This window comes from Dromiciops gliroides, chromosome 2, assembly GCF_019393635.1.
Source record: "Dromiciops gliroides isolate mDroGli1 chromosome 2, mDroGli1.pri, whole genome shotgun sequence".
Taxonomy (NCBI): domain Eukaryota; kingdom Metazoa; phylum Chordata; class Mammalia; order Microbiotheria; family Microbiotheriidae; genus Dromiciops; species Dromiciops gliroides.
In genome coordinates, this window is record NC_057862.1 from 310,141,658 (window position 1) to 310,156,513 (window position 14,856).

General features: G+C 40.6%; 1 protein-coding gene, 1 non-coding gene and 1 pseudogene across 2 annotated transcripts in view; 2 read left to right on the forward strand and 1 right to left on the reverse strand.

Annotated features, from left to right (window-relative positions):
* The window catches only part of LOC122740066 (protocadherin gamma-C4), a 249,367-nt gene that overhangs the window by 15,449 nt on the left and 219,062 nt on the right, over positions 1 to 14,856 (forward strand). The window lies entirely within an intron of this gene.
* Positions 854 to 960, reverse strand: LOC122744912. The gene has a single exon (XR_006355246.1). It is a non-coding gene; the product is annotated as a U6 spliceosomal RNA (small nuclear RNA).
* Positions 5,130 to 12,963, forward strand: LOC122742055 (annotated as a pseudogene).

Consider the following 14,856-nt stretch of genomic DNA (forward strand, 5'->3'; position numbering starts at 1 on the left):
CTAAATAAACTATCACCTTATTCTAACTACTTTTTGTGTGCAAGAGGGTGTAATTCTTTAAAGAGGAATTCTCAGAACCCCAACCCCGTAACCCCATTTCCACCATATCAAATTTATGTAAGTCTTTCCAGGTTTTCTCTGCAATCTATCTGCTTATCTTATTATGGTACAAAAAATATGTCATTATATTCATATACCACAACTTGTTTAACCATTCCCCAATTGATGGACACCCCCTCAATTTCTAATTCTTTGCCACCACAAAAAAAGCAGCTTATTAAATTTATTTTTGTACACATGGGTCCTTTGCCTCCCTTTTTATGATCTCTTTGGATATAGACCTCATAGTGTTATGCTGGGTCAAAGGTATGCACATTTTTTATAGCCTTTTTCTTTTTTGCAGGCAATGAGGGTTCACTGATTTGCCCAGGGTCATACATCTAGTAACTGTCAAGTGTCTGAAGGATGGATTTGAATTCAGGGGCAGTGCTTTATCCACTGTGCCACCTAGCTGCCCCAATTTTAATAACCTTTGTGGCAAAGATCAGTAATTCTAATGATGAAAAAATGCTCAAATCCCTTACTCCATTGGGGTGAGAGAAGGAAGCATCTCACCTATTTTTTCCATCAGCCTCAACTCGAATCCTCTACTCTCTACAATCCTTTCATTACTAAATGGTTCCAGGTCTTGAAATTGGAGTAAAAGTCCCAGAGCCCAAACATATTTCTCTGAGCACATTGAGAATGTTCTGTCTGTAATAATAATGACAATACTTGGAAATTCTGCACCTCCTCTCTCCATAATTGAGCTGCCTCAAGAACTTCAAAGTCAGATTACCTGGTAATCAATATGGTGACCTTTGAACAATTCATGAATTTGTATGTCATCCTTGCGCAGGGACCATGCTAATTTTCTCTGTGTTGTTCTAATTTTAGCATATGTGCTGCCAAAGTGAGCACCAATATGGTGACCTTGGAACACAACTAGTCAGAACTCTTAACTGCCCCACTATCTACTCAAGGTCATTGAACTAGAATTCTTCTTGGTAGATCTGCAAAAAATAAATAAATAAATTGATTGATTGATTGATGGATGGATGGATGGATGGATTGATTGATTAATTTGTGAGAACACAGATGCTTAAAGTATAGTTGTTCCTAGTGTAAAGGGGGGAAATGGGGTACGGGGTTGGGGTTCTTAGGAATTCCTCTTTAAAGAATTACACCCTCTTGCACACAAAAGTAGTTAGAATAAGGTGGTAGTTTATTTAGGAGCCAGGGAAGGGAAGGGTGGGGGGAGGGAAACCATGAAAGAAATCCTTGGACTTCTCATGGGGAGATAGGCACACAGCACATGGCTCAGAGGTACCAAATCTCCCCGAGCAGGAGACAAGTAGGTACTTTTATAGAAGACTGATAGGGGTGGACCATCTGCCTGTGAAAAGTCCTTTTAGTGAGGGAGGACCATCCCCCACTGGTGGTAGCTGGGGGAATTGGGTGAGGGGTGGCTATGGATCCCTCTTCAGAATGCAAAGGCCGCAGCCACACCCAAATTTATCTCCCCAGGGTAAGGGAGACTAGAATGAAGGGTGGGAATCCGAAGCTAGCTCAGTCCGATTTGGTTCAGCTATCTCTCTAGGCGTATCTGTCCTCCGGTTTAGTTTCTCCGGGAGAAGGTTCCTTGATGTGCCCCAGAGAACTTCTGGGGTTCTCTGCACCCCATGACACAAGACAAAGGGCAAATCTTTTTGCCATCATCAATATCACACCTTTCATTGTCAACAAAATCCCATGGAGTTTTTCCCATCTCACATCCTGACTGAATCTATTATTTTGTTAAACATAAAGTATTCTCAATGTTGGAACTGTCTCCACCCATGGAAATTACATCCACTCTTCAGTTTACTCAATTTATTCCTGGGTACTTTGCCTAGGAACATACAGAGGTTATATGACTTGTACAGAGCCGCATACTCTAATATCACATATGTCTATATTGAACTCAGGTCTTCTTGACTAAAATAACTCAAACTATAGCCACCATCAACCGCTGCCTTTCCTTGATCTCAGAAACCTACTTGGTTAATTAGTCAAGTGTTTCAATCTTCACTAAGATTTGGTGAAACTGGAGTTTGCTTTTATGTTTAGAAAAGGTCAATCTTTATAAATAAATTATACTACTGCTTTCTCTGAGATTTTAACTTTGTCTTTGACCATGAAATCTGTTAAATAATGAAGTATAAAGTTACTTATAACAATAGCATCACAAAATAATGCCTGAGCCTAGGGAAATGAATTCTGAGAAAAGATACAGAGAATATACAGTAGAGAAAATGCATAACAAATTAAATCCATGAGGGATATAAAGTAGGATAAAAATATGGGCTTAGTTACCAAACTGAAAAACAAGTAAATAAACAAAATTTTTATTACCTCTTGCAGCATTCAAGGCACTGTGATAAGCCTTGAGCATAAGAAAAAGCAGAAAACAAATTTCCTGCCTTCAAGGAGTTTACATTCTATAATGAAGAGAAAACATGCAAATAGCTATGTATTTAACAAGCTATATACAATGTAAATCTCAGTGAAAGACATTGGAGGGGAGGGGCTGTGAAGGAGAGAATGCTATGAATAGGGGGCTGTATATAGGGACCTTTAAAAAATATCATAAAAAGCATCTACCTAAAACCATTGCATTATATATAATGAAGATACACTAGAACTTGTTTTCATAAATACACGGAGTGAAGCAAGGATGTCCACATCTCCCCCACTATTATTTGACACAGTTTCTAGAAATGCTAGCATACAGCAGTAAGACAAGAGAAAGAAGTTAAAAGGATAAATAAAGATAAAAAGAAGATAAAACAAACTTAATTTGCTGATGATATGGTGATATAGTTGTAGAATCCTAGGGAATTCAGCAAGATACTGAGACAATTAGTGGTTTCAACAAAATTGCAGGCTACAAAATGAATTCTTAAAAGTCAACAGCATTTTAATATACTAATAATAAAACCTAAAAAACAAAAATAGAAAAGGAAATCCTATTTCAAATAATTACAAAATGCATAAAATATCTGGGGATTGACCTAGAAAAGTGTGAAAAAATATTTTAATAGATGAAATTGCAAAGTACTCCTTAAAGAAATCAATAACAACTTTAATAGTAGGCAAAATATACAGTGCTCATGGCTAGAGTGTACCAATGTAGTAAAAGTGACAATACTACCAAAGTTAATTTATACTTTTAATGCTATGTCAATCAAATTGTCAAGGAAATACTTCATTTTATGCTTATTTAAAAATTTTTAAACATGTATTTTCAGTTCCATATTTTCTTCCTCCATCCACTCTCTCCTCAACCCAATGAGAACATGAGAAATTATATCTATTATACATATGAAATCATTCAAAACATTAACTATGTTGGGGGGGGAGATGGGAATAACAAGAGATATCAATAAAAAAAAAAACCCTGCTTCACCCTGCAATTTTAGTCCATCAGTCCTTTATCTGTAAGTGGATAGCATTTTTCATGATTAAGTCCTTTGTAATTATCATGGATCACAGAGTAACTAAGTCTTTCGAAATTGGTTATATTTACAATATCACTGTTACTGTGTAAATTATTCTGCTGTTCTGCTTACTTCGCTTGGCATAAGTTCATATAGGTCTCCCAGGTTTTTCTGAAACCCTCCCCTTCATCCTTTCTTATAGCACAATTGTGTTCTATCACAGTCTTGTGCCACAGCTTTTAAAATCATTTCCCAATTGATGGGCATCCCTTCAGTTTCCAATTCTTTGCTACCACAAAAAGAACTACTATAAATATTTTGTACATATGGATCCTTTTTATTTTCTTTGAGATCGTTTGGATTTAGACTTAGTAGTAACTATGCTGGATCAAAGGGTATACACAGTTTTATAGTCCATTGGACATAGTTCCAAATTATTCTACAGAATGGTCCAACAACAGTGCATTAGTATATCTATTTTTCCATACCCCTCCAACATTTGTCATTTTTCTTCTTTGTCATGTTGTTCAATTTGATATGTGTACAGTAGTATATCAAAGTTGTTTTAATTTGCATTTCTCTAATTACTAGTGATTTAGAGCATTTTTTCATATGGTTATTTGATTTTGTCTTCTGAAAACTGCCTGTTCATATCATTTGATCATTTCTCTATTGGGCAATAGCTCTTATTTTTATAAATTTTATTCCATTCCCTATATGTTTGATAAATTACACCTTTGTCAAAGAAAATTGCTGTAAAATTTCCCCCAGTTCACTGCTTCCTAGATTAATCATTAATACTGTAAAAGTATATTAACCTTTCCATTTACCATGTTTTAGGTAACATTCCATTCAGCTATCTCTGCGGTTTTACTTTTGGGGTCCCACATGTTGAGGATTGATAGTAACCCAGGGAGGTAGAGAAGTAGGTAGAGGAGGCAGGTGATTGAGAAGTTTTCCAATAGTACAAGATGTCCTCTCTTTTTCCACATTCCAAAGGCTACATGCAACCCTCTTGTTATTACTTTCTCCTAATTTTTCTAGCCCAGGGACTTATATTAACATGAATCCAAATGTGGAGAAGGGATAGTTTGATTTGCTCAGATTTTGCATCTTCCTAGGAACGTTTCTAGGCAGAAGTCTGGAATATATGACTTCTTGAGAAATGTTTCAAGCTTCTGACTTCTATAACTTTATAATTAATCAAATGTTGAACAATCATCATGCATGGCAGATGCATGAAGAAAAAGCAGTTAAATAAATACCATGAGTGATCCCAAATATTTCATGCTAAATGCAAAGAACTACTCAGCTTCATTGAGTAGCAGAATATTAAGGGTCTCAATTTATTATTGCTGCCCTTCTTGTTCTCTGGGATAGAACAGAAGATTGGACCATGCTTTCCTGTTGTCTAATTGAATTCAACCAACCTTAATTGAATGCCTGTTATGCCCAAAGTACTGGCTAGGTTCAGGGTCTGCAAAAACAAGACTCACAGTCTCTTTCTGAAAAGAACTCACAGTTTGCTGGTAGGTGGAACATGTATGCTGTGAATACATGGTATACAGAGTAATGCAAAGCTAATTCACAAGCGATAGAGCATTGTACAGAATGGCATCTGAACTGGTCAGAAAACGAACTAGAGTAGAGATTCTAAGCGGTAAGTGAGGTGCATTCCAGATGGCTCAAATGGGATTGTCATAATAAAAACTCACTTTGAGCATGGATGAAGACTGATTTTGTGAGAGATGTTTATTTTTCATTTACTATACCAGAATCAGAGGTGGGTTTTTTAAGCTTGCATAAATTTGAACCATGCCCAAAAGGAAAGAATCGATTAAAAAGGGGGAAAGGACTCACATGTACAAAATATGCATAATCATCTCTCCTCACCACCAACCAAAAAAAAAAAATTACAGCACAAATTCAAGAGGAGTCAGGTTTCCACCGAATTGGTGAGTGTTTTCTCTTACCACAGTATTAGTGGTCCTGTAGTTTCATGATCAGTTGTGCCTCCAAATTATTCAGTCCTTGCTGGATATCTGGATGTTTATTCCTTCTACAACGTTGTGGATTTTCTGAGTCTGAGCCTCTGGGCGTCTCTGTCAGCCCACGCCCAGCCAGACCTGGATCGGAGCAGAAGAGCCACTGTGCGCCAGCTGGACGATTTACTGCGCAGCTTCATAGAACACATAATAGAAGAAAGCTGCGACTCATACGTTCGGCTTGGCTGCTCCTCGGATTCTGTCCCAGTTCGCAAGGGTTCGCCGTTTCGGAGGAAAGGGGCCTCTGTTCTTTAACATGTAAGCTTACACTCAACTAAAGATTCGTAACGCAGTCTGAGAACGGCCGCTGAAACGGGAGAGGTGGCTGATCAGCAGCGTGGAGCAGAGAGGAAGGACAATGAAGCCTCAGTTTTCTCCGTTTCGCTTCTAGGCGTCTTTGTTCTGCCGCTCGCTTTCCGAGCACATCAATTACTCGATTCCCGAGGAGATGGAGAAAGGTTCGGTGGTGGGGAACCTCGTCAAGGATCTGGGACTGGAGGCCCAGGAATGGCCGAGTGGAAAGATCAGGCTGCTCTCCGGAGCCGAAAAGGTGTATTTTACTGTGAACGTAAGAGAATGGCGACCTTTGTGTTAAGGGGAGATTAAATCGAGAGGAGTTGTGCGGGAAAATGTCATCTTTCTTCTCAAATTTCGAAACGGTGGTCGAAAACCCTTTTCGTATTTTCCACATAAATGTGGAAATACAGGATATCAACGAGCACTTTCCTTTTCTGAGCCAAAATGACAAGAACATGGAAATATTAGAACCTGGAATTCCGTTTGCAAGATTTCCTCTAGAACCAACTGAAAATCAAGATTCTAATATCAATTCTCCCAAATTTACAGTCTTGTTCCCAAAAAGTTCTTCTCCTTAGACCTGCAGGAAGGTCCAGATGGCAGTAAACAACAATGTTAGTCCTCGAGAAGCCTTTGCATTGGGAAAAAGTGTATCCACCACTTGGTCCTCACAGCAGTGGACGGAGGAGACCCAGCCTTAAACTGCACCACTCAAATTAAGATCACTGTCGTGACGCCAGTGATAATCCCTTCAGTCTCAGTCTAAAGAGTCAGCGTGTGAGGGGCAGCTACGTGGTGCAGTGGATAGGAGCACTGGCCCAGGATTCAGGAGGACCTGAGTTAAAATCCGACCTCAGACACTTGACACTTACTAGCTGTGTGACCCTGGGCAAGTCACTTAACCCCAATTGCCCTGCCCAAAAACAAACCAAAAAAAAGAAGAAGAAGAAGAAGAAGAAGAAGAAGAAGAAGAAGAAGAAGAAGAAGAAGAAGAAGAAGAAGAAAGAAAAAAAGAAAAAGAGTCTGCGAGTGTGGGGGAACCTTCCTGGGATGCTCATGCTGGGTGTGGTGGCCATGGACCTGAACGAGGGAGTCCATGGAAGAGTTTCATAACGCCTCAAAAGTGTTCCAGAGACATCACACAACCTTTTTAGTCTCTATAGTAATTGGGGAGAAATATTGCCAAAAGGGAGATTAGATTTTTGAAGAGCTGACTATCTAAAGTAAAGATTGTGAGGTCATGTGTCTCACTGTAAAATTCTTATAGAAATCCTGGATGAGAATGACAATCCCCCAAGTCACCTTTACCACAATCAGCAATCCCATTCCCGAGGACTTTTATAACTCTCCTGACAAGGATTCCAAAGAAAACGGCCAAGTGGCTTGTTATTTACAGGGACATGTCCCGTGAAAACTGTTCCATTCTTTAACACCCACTACCAGCTGGTACAGAGAGCTCTCTTGGATCTAGAAGAGACCACAAGTTTATAACATCACTGATTGCCACACATAAGGGAAAGCCTCCAGTGAAAACCCATGCCCTGCACATCGATGACATATCAATGGCCAATCCCCTTGTTTTCCTCCAACCTTGCTATGCTGTTCAAGTTCCTGAGGACAACTCCTCTGGAGCCTCCATTGGCATGTATCTCCAGCCTCTGACCTATACCTGGAAAGGAATGGTCGAGTTGTCCTATTCCGTCTTCAGCACCTGGCTCAGGTGCAGCTGGGTTTTTTGTTTGTTTGTTTTTATTTTTCTGTATATTATCCACAACAAGGACATCTTTGCGCAGCGCTCCTTGGACCTATGAGCAGTTCCTCACCTTCGAACTGACTCTACAGATCCCAAGATGGCGGCTCTCACTCCCTCAGCGCCAGTGTCCATTGTGTGAGTTTTTATTGTGACTTCAATGACAATGCCCCGAACATTCTCTATCCCAATCTGAGGCTACTTGGTCACTAAGATGGTGGCTTTGGACGCAGACTTGGGACACTAGTTCTGGCTGTCCTACCATCTGCTGCAGCTGAATTTCGAGGACTTTGACCGCTGTTTCTGTGCAGGACAAGGCCCTCTGTTGGCCACTGTGGCTCTGCACTTGGTTTTTTGCCTACAACCTGCAGAGCACTCTTCCTGAGATGAGGTGGTCGTGCCTTTAACTGCCTTGGACCCTTATTCTGAAATGTAGTCCTGACCTAGTTGTGGCAGTAGCCCTAATGTGCATTGTTTCTTATTACTGCGACAATGGCTATAGCCTACCTCTTTCGGAGAGCCTCTAATTCGAATGTGTTGAGTTGTTTTCTCTGACATCTTTGCTCCATGGCTGCACCCAGAGTTTCCCCCAAACCCCAGTGAAAGAAACTCTGCCTTATTCATACAATCTAAAATAGATCTCAGGTCTTGAAAGGCAGGATTTAACTTATTAAACGCAAAAGGTCTGAGGTAGAAGTTGACAATCTCATTTATGCTGACAATCCACAAATATTATTTGTGCACAATTAATGACCTCGGAGACGCATACACCATTCAGAAGGTGAGCTCTGGATTTTCTCATTTAAGATTTCGTTGTGTTATTGCTATAGTCTTTCTGTAAATATTTTAATCGATTTACTAATTCGTGAAAATCCAAACATCTGAATATTTTTAAGAAAGGCCCTGGCTTCTGTAGAACTTGTGCAGTATCTGGGCAAGTAATTAATATTTCAAAAACATTGATAAGTTATTTTTTCAGCATCTCTAATCAGTTACTCTCTTACTGGCAATTTTCTGATTTAAATTACAGCTACTAGTTGTTTTGCTTAGGAGGTAAGTCAGAACATATCAGAGCTCCGGGATTTCTAAGCCATTTCTTCTCCTTACTATTAATTTCCTGTAAAAGAGCTGAACATAAGGGCCCCCTCATACTCTAAATGCAAAGATCCACAAACCGTACTGTTGGACCTATGGACATTTTTTACTTGAGGAATTGTTTGCCTCAGTTCCTCAGCTGTAAAACAAGCTTGAGAAGAAATGGCAAACAAAATCCAGTATCTTTTCAAAGAAAAGCCCAAATGGGGTCATAAAGAATTGGGCATAAAAAAAATAAAAAGAATTGGCATGACTGAAACACATGAACAACAACAAATTTTCCATCAGTCCCATTACTTTAGTTAACCATAATCTACCCCTTTGGCACAGGAAACTCATTTTTTCTTTACATGTCCTCTTCCCCCCCCCCGCCCCTCCTTAATCAAGTCCTATTGCAATAAAAGAAGGATTTGTGATTATAGCATTATGAGAGGAAATTCTGGTGTGTTCACACCTGACGAAAGTAGATTCTAACTCATCTGTGATTTGTTAGAGAATCCTGGAGAGTTATCTGAGGCAGAGTGGAAGTTGAATGGCTTGCCTAGGATAACACAGCTACTAACCCTCAGAAGTGAGATTGAATCTAAACTTTTTTCTGACCACCAAACCTACACTGCCTCACTCTCTCTCTCCCTCTCTCCCTTCCTCTTTCCCTCTCCTCCTCCTTTCTGCCTCTCCTTCTCTGATCTCTTCCAAATAAGGGTCTATAATTAACCTACAATAAAAATGGATGTATGGTTGGTCTTGAATTTAGCAACAATATATGTGGAAAATGGCATTAGAGAGGAACCACCGTGTTTAGCTTGTGAAAAATCAACCATTTTCTCCTCTGAAGATATGTTCTTCTCTTTTGGGGAAAGGTAGTTTGATTTCTCATTCAGTGTTGACATGTGAAACACTTAGAGCTTAATACCTGGTTACATAACTACATATGTAATAAACAAGAAAGCTGAAAGAAAAGACTAAAACAAAATACATCTAAATCTTCAAGCAATCTGTAAAAATAAGTTATTTAAAAATAAACGATATTGGGGGGCAGCTAGGTGGCACAGTGGATAAAGCACCAGCCCTGGATTCAGGAGTACCTGAGTTCAAATCCGGCCTCAGACACTTGACACTTACTAGCTGTGTGACCCTGGACAAGTCACTTAACCCCCCATTGCCCCGCCAAAAAAAATAAATAAACGATATTGTATTGAGGATACTGGAAAAGAAAATGGATTAGTCAGATATCAAAAATGAGAAAAAAACGGGAAAATTCTTGATATCTACAGTGATACTCCTAGGTAGAGAAAGAAGACAAAGGTCTTCGGTGAGATGGTAGATCCATGAAGAACAACTTAACGGGGAAAGTACCCAAATGATGAATTAAGTATCCGCCAGAGCATACAAAAAGGTGTCATTTAATTCTTATGTTATTGAACGCCCTACTACATTCTGTGCGAATGAACAAGTTGTATACCCATTCCTAATCTGAAAAAATAAATTTAGATCTAGATACAATGGGGGTGGGGTGGAATGGAATTTGAGGGGATAGTTTTGCAGTCATTGCAGAGGCCTCTGGGCGTCGCTGTTCACTAATAACCAAGACCAGTTCCAGGAAAGAGCCATCCAACCCTCGCTGCTCCTGAAGCACAATACACTGCCAGATCAGACCGACTGCACTAACAGCCAGAAGCCTGGGCTATTCAGATTTTTCTGATGATACTATCCCTTCTCGTTCAGAGGAGGCAAGAATTGATTCAGACGTCTGGGTGGAACCGGGAATTGTTTGTATCAGTGAGATCCAAATGACTGCTGTGCAGAGGTTCCATGGATGCAGGGGGCAGGCCTCTGCTTTGGAATCTTGTGCCGCGCAGATCCGATACTCTGTGCCTGAGGAGATGGAGAAGGGCTCTCTTGTGGGCGACATAGCCAAGGACCTGGAGCTGAAGCCCCACGAGCTTTTGGAACGTGGAGCCCGAATTGTCTCCAGAGGTAAGACGCAGCATTTTGTTCTGAATTCCAAAAGCGGCAGCTTAGTCACAGCAGACAGAATAGACAGGGAAGAGCTTTGTGCCGGGGTCCCAAAGTGTTTTTTGAATTTGGACATCCTTCTGGAGGACAAAGTGAATATTTATGGAATGGAAGTGGAAATAACTGATACCAATGATAGCAAACCCTACTTCCGAGTTTAAGAAGTGGAAGTAAAAAGTCAGTGAACTGCAGCTCCCGGAATGCGATTTCCTCTCCCAGAAGCATTTGATTCAGATGTGGGTGTGGAACTCAATCCAGAGCTACCAGCTAAACCCAAACCATCACTTCTCACTGCTTGTGCAAATCGGAACAGACGGGGACAAATACCCAGAGCTGGTGTTAGAGCGGGCCCTGGACCGTGAGGAGGAGTCAGTTCACCAGCTCACCCTCAGCGCCTCGGACGGGGGAGATCCTGTCCGTTCAGGCAGCACTAGAATCCGAGTGATTGTCCTCGATGCAAATGACAATGCGCCAGTGTTTGCTCAATCCGTATACAGCGTGAGAGTTCCAGAGAATGTGCCTGTGAGAACGTTGCTACTCAAGGTGAACGCTACCGATCCCAACGAGGGAGTTAATGGGGAAGTGACATACTCTTTCAGGAAAATAGCTGAAAGGACCTCAAAGATTTTCCAGATGAACACTGTTACAGGTGAAATATCAACGACGGAAAATCTAGATTATGAAGAATCTGTCTTATATGCGATGGAAGCACAAGCCGAGGACGGTCCTGGGCTCCTGGGGAAAGCGAAGGTCCCGGTTTTAGTCTCTAATGTAAATGACAACGCTCCCGAAGAAAGTATAACTTCTCTCACGAGGGCAGTCTCTGAAGACTCTCTCCCAGGGCCTGTAATTGCCCTTTTAAATGTGCATGACCGGGACTCTGGGGATAATGGACGTGTGATGTGCACCATACCCGAGAATCTGCCTTCTAAACTTATCAGATCTTATGGAAATTATCACAAATTGATAACAGCTGGAGTCCTGGACAGAGGAAAAGGTCTCCCTGTACAATGTCACTGTTACCGCTACAGACCGGGGGACCCCGCCTTTGTTCACGGACACTTACATCCCCCTGAACGTGGTAGACACTAACGACAACCCCCTCACCTTCGGTCAGGCATCCTACTCTGCGTACATCCGAGAAAACAACGTCAGAGGTGCTTCTATCTATTCCACAATCGCTCAAGACCCAGACAGCGAAGAGAATGGCCGTGTCTCTTACTCCATTGCGGAAGACATTCTCCTCCTACATCTCCATCAACTCTGACACTGGCGTCCTCTATGCTTTGCGCTCCTTCGATTATGAACAATTACGTGACATTCAACTGCTTGTGATTGCCCAAGATGCCGGAGACCCACCTTTCAGTACCAACGTGTCTCTGACTCTCTTCATCCTGGATCAGAATGACAACGTACCTGAAATCCTATATCCTGTATTCCCACAGATGACTCCACCGGAGTGGAGTTGGCTCCTCGTTCCGCAGAGCCAGGATACCTAGTGACCAGGGTGGTGGCAGTGGATAGAGACACGGGCCAAAATGCCTGGCTGTGCTACATCTACTCAAAGCCACAGAACCAGGCCTATTTTCTGTGGGCCTACACACGGGAGAGATCAGGACTGCCCGGGCCTTTCTAGGCAAAGACACCTTTAAACAGAATCTGGTCGTAGCAGTCACAAGACAATGGAGAGCCTCCCCTTTCTGCCACTGTCAACGTCATGATAGTTGTGGCTGATAACATCCCTGAGGTCCTCTCAGATCTCAACCACTCGGGGTCGGCTAGGTGGCACAGTGGATAAAGCACCGGCCCTGGATTCAGGAGTACCTGAGTTCAAATCGGCCTCAGACACTTGACACTTACTAGCTGTGTGAACCCTGGGCAAGTCACTTAACCCCCCATTGCCCCGCAAAAAAAAAAAAAAAAGATCTCAACCATCTGGCTGTCCTGAAGTCCCCAATGAATCAAGGCTCACTTTCTATCTAAGTCCTGGCTGTGGCTGCAGTGTCCTCCTATCTTTGGCTTCATCATTGTCTTACTAATGCTCAGGTTAGGCAGGTTGAGGATTTCGACGCTGCTGAGATCAGGAACTAGCCATTTTGCTGGTGTTGCTGCCTCAGATTTTGTTGGCATCGATGGAGTCCAAGCTTTTCTCCATACACATACTCAAGAAGTTACTCTCACTATGGGCTCTCAGAAGAGCCAGTTACTCTTAATGCATCAGAAAATTTGTGGAAAAAAATAGTCCTTTTTTGGCACGTCAGAATTTACTTGAAGGTAAAGAGAATTCTAATATTCTCCAGGTAAGATCCCTGCATTTACTACATGTTTTAACTTACATAGTCTGTGAGATTAATAATTTCATCATTCCCTGTTGTAATATCCCTCCATCAGCACATGAGCTAGTAAGTCTGTCTTAGAATAATTTGTCATCTTTGAGTGCATAAAAGTGTTTTTAATAAACAAAATGTGAAACTTTATTGTGATATGGGACAATCATTTGTGGGCCAGTGTTTACTGATTTGTTTGAACTGAATTTATCTGTCCTAACTCTGTATAAATAATAGATTTAGGATTTAAATTTTTAAAATTTGAACTCAGTCACATTTTATGAAGCTCCTTTTAATCAGCATCTTTCTAATGTATGCTTATTATGCTGTGGCATAATATAATAGAATAATAATAGAAGTGTGCTTCTATTCAATCTCATGAACTCTTCCCTGGCAGTATTTCCATTGGCACTCTATTTTACTCCAAACTCTTTTCTGGAAACACAGAATGGAGTGAAAATTGCCATCTCTCTTAACATTACTATCACAGTAATAATAAATGTCAATGTTGAAGAGAGACTTACATCAAGCAAAACTTCCTGGAAGTTTTGTTTGAGTTTCACGTTCATAAACAGTAAGAGATCTAGGCTTCATGATGTAAGAAATTTTTGTTCTTATTTTCATCATCTAAGGAACCTTCTTTCATATTATCTTGAAGATGAAGGGCAGCTAGGTGGTGCAATGGATGAAGCACTGGCTCTGAATTCAGGAAGACCTGAGTTCAAATCCAGCCTCAGACACTTGCTAGCTGTGTGACCCTGGGCAAGTCACTTAACCCTCACTGCCCCATAGAAAAAAAGAAACTCAGAAGTAGCCAAAGTTCAACTAACTGAAGTCCATTTTCCATCCTCAGTTTTTATTCAGCTCTGGAAAAATGGAACATTGTACTTGTTAAATGGCAAATAAAGATAGCTTGCATAAAACTGGTCTAATGAGAAAAATAGTGGATTGGGCAGTTTGAAAAGAGAGAATCATGGGACTTCAGAGATGGAAGGAAATTCAAAGATTACATGGTGCTTACCCTGACTTGCATAGGAATCATATGAAATTCCTAAAAGTGGTCATATAATCTCTGCTTAAGAATACAGTGATGAGTAAACCACTACCTCCAAGAAAAATCAACCCACTTTTTTCCATTCTTAATAAAAAGAAGAGTTGACATTTTGTAGACAGCTGGGGGAATTTTTTACTTTTAGATGTTTGCTGTCTAGTAAACCCAACCACAGAATGATGAATATTTTCAAGACTTTATGACTGTCTAACAATGTGTGCATCGTGTCCTTTTTGTAAATAGATGAACAGCTAAGATATAGTCCAAAGATCAGTGAAAAGTCTAGTTAACTTTTGAATAATAGAATTATACATTTTTAAGTTGTTGGAGAACTTAGGAAAACAAGGGAAAATTTTTTAGAGTGCACAAATGTCAAATAGTATATAAAAAACTAAAAATTATATAAAATAAATTATCTCAATGACAGAGATAAAAGCAATAAAGGTTTGAGGAAGTATACTGGAAAGCTTCCAGAAATGGTCAGAAAGAAAGGATAACATAGAATCATTGTTTCTTGTTACTGTTGCTGTTTCTGTTGCTGCTGCTGCTGCTGCTTAAACTAAGTGCCTTTAAATGAAAATAAGTTTAATTCTAGGAGACAAGATGAAACACAGTTTTCTCCTCTGAGTACTTAACAGGTGGATACATATGCCCAGTGTTGCCTATACTTACAAACTCAGTGCTTATATTGGCGTAGCTCCAAGAAGCCGTAGCATGCCAAATGGTCACACACAGGCAAACCATCTTGGCAGACAAG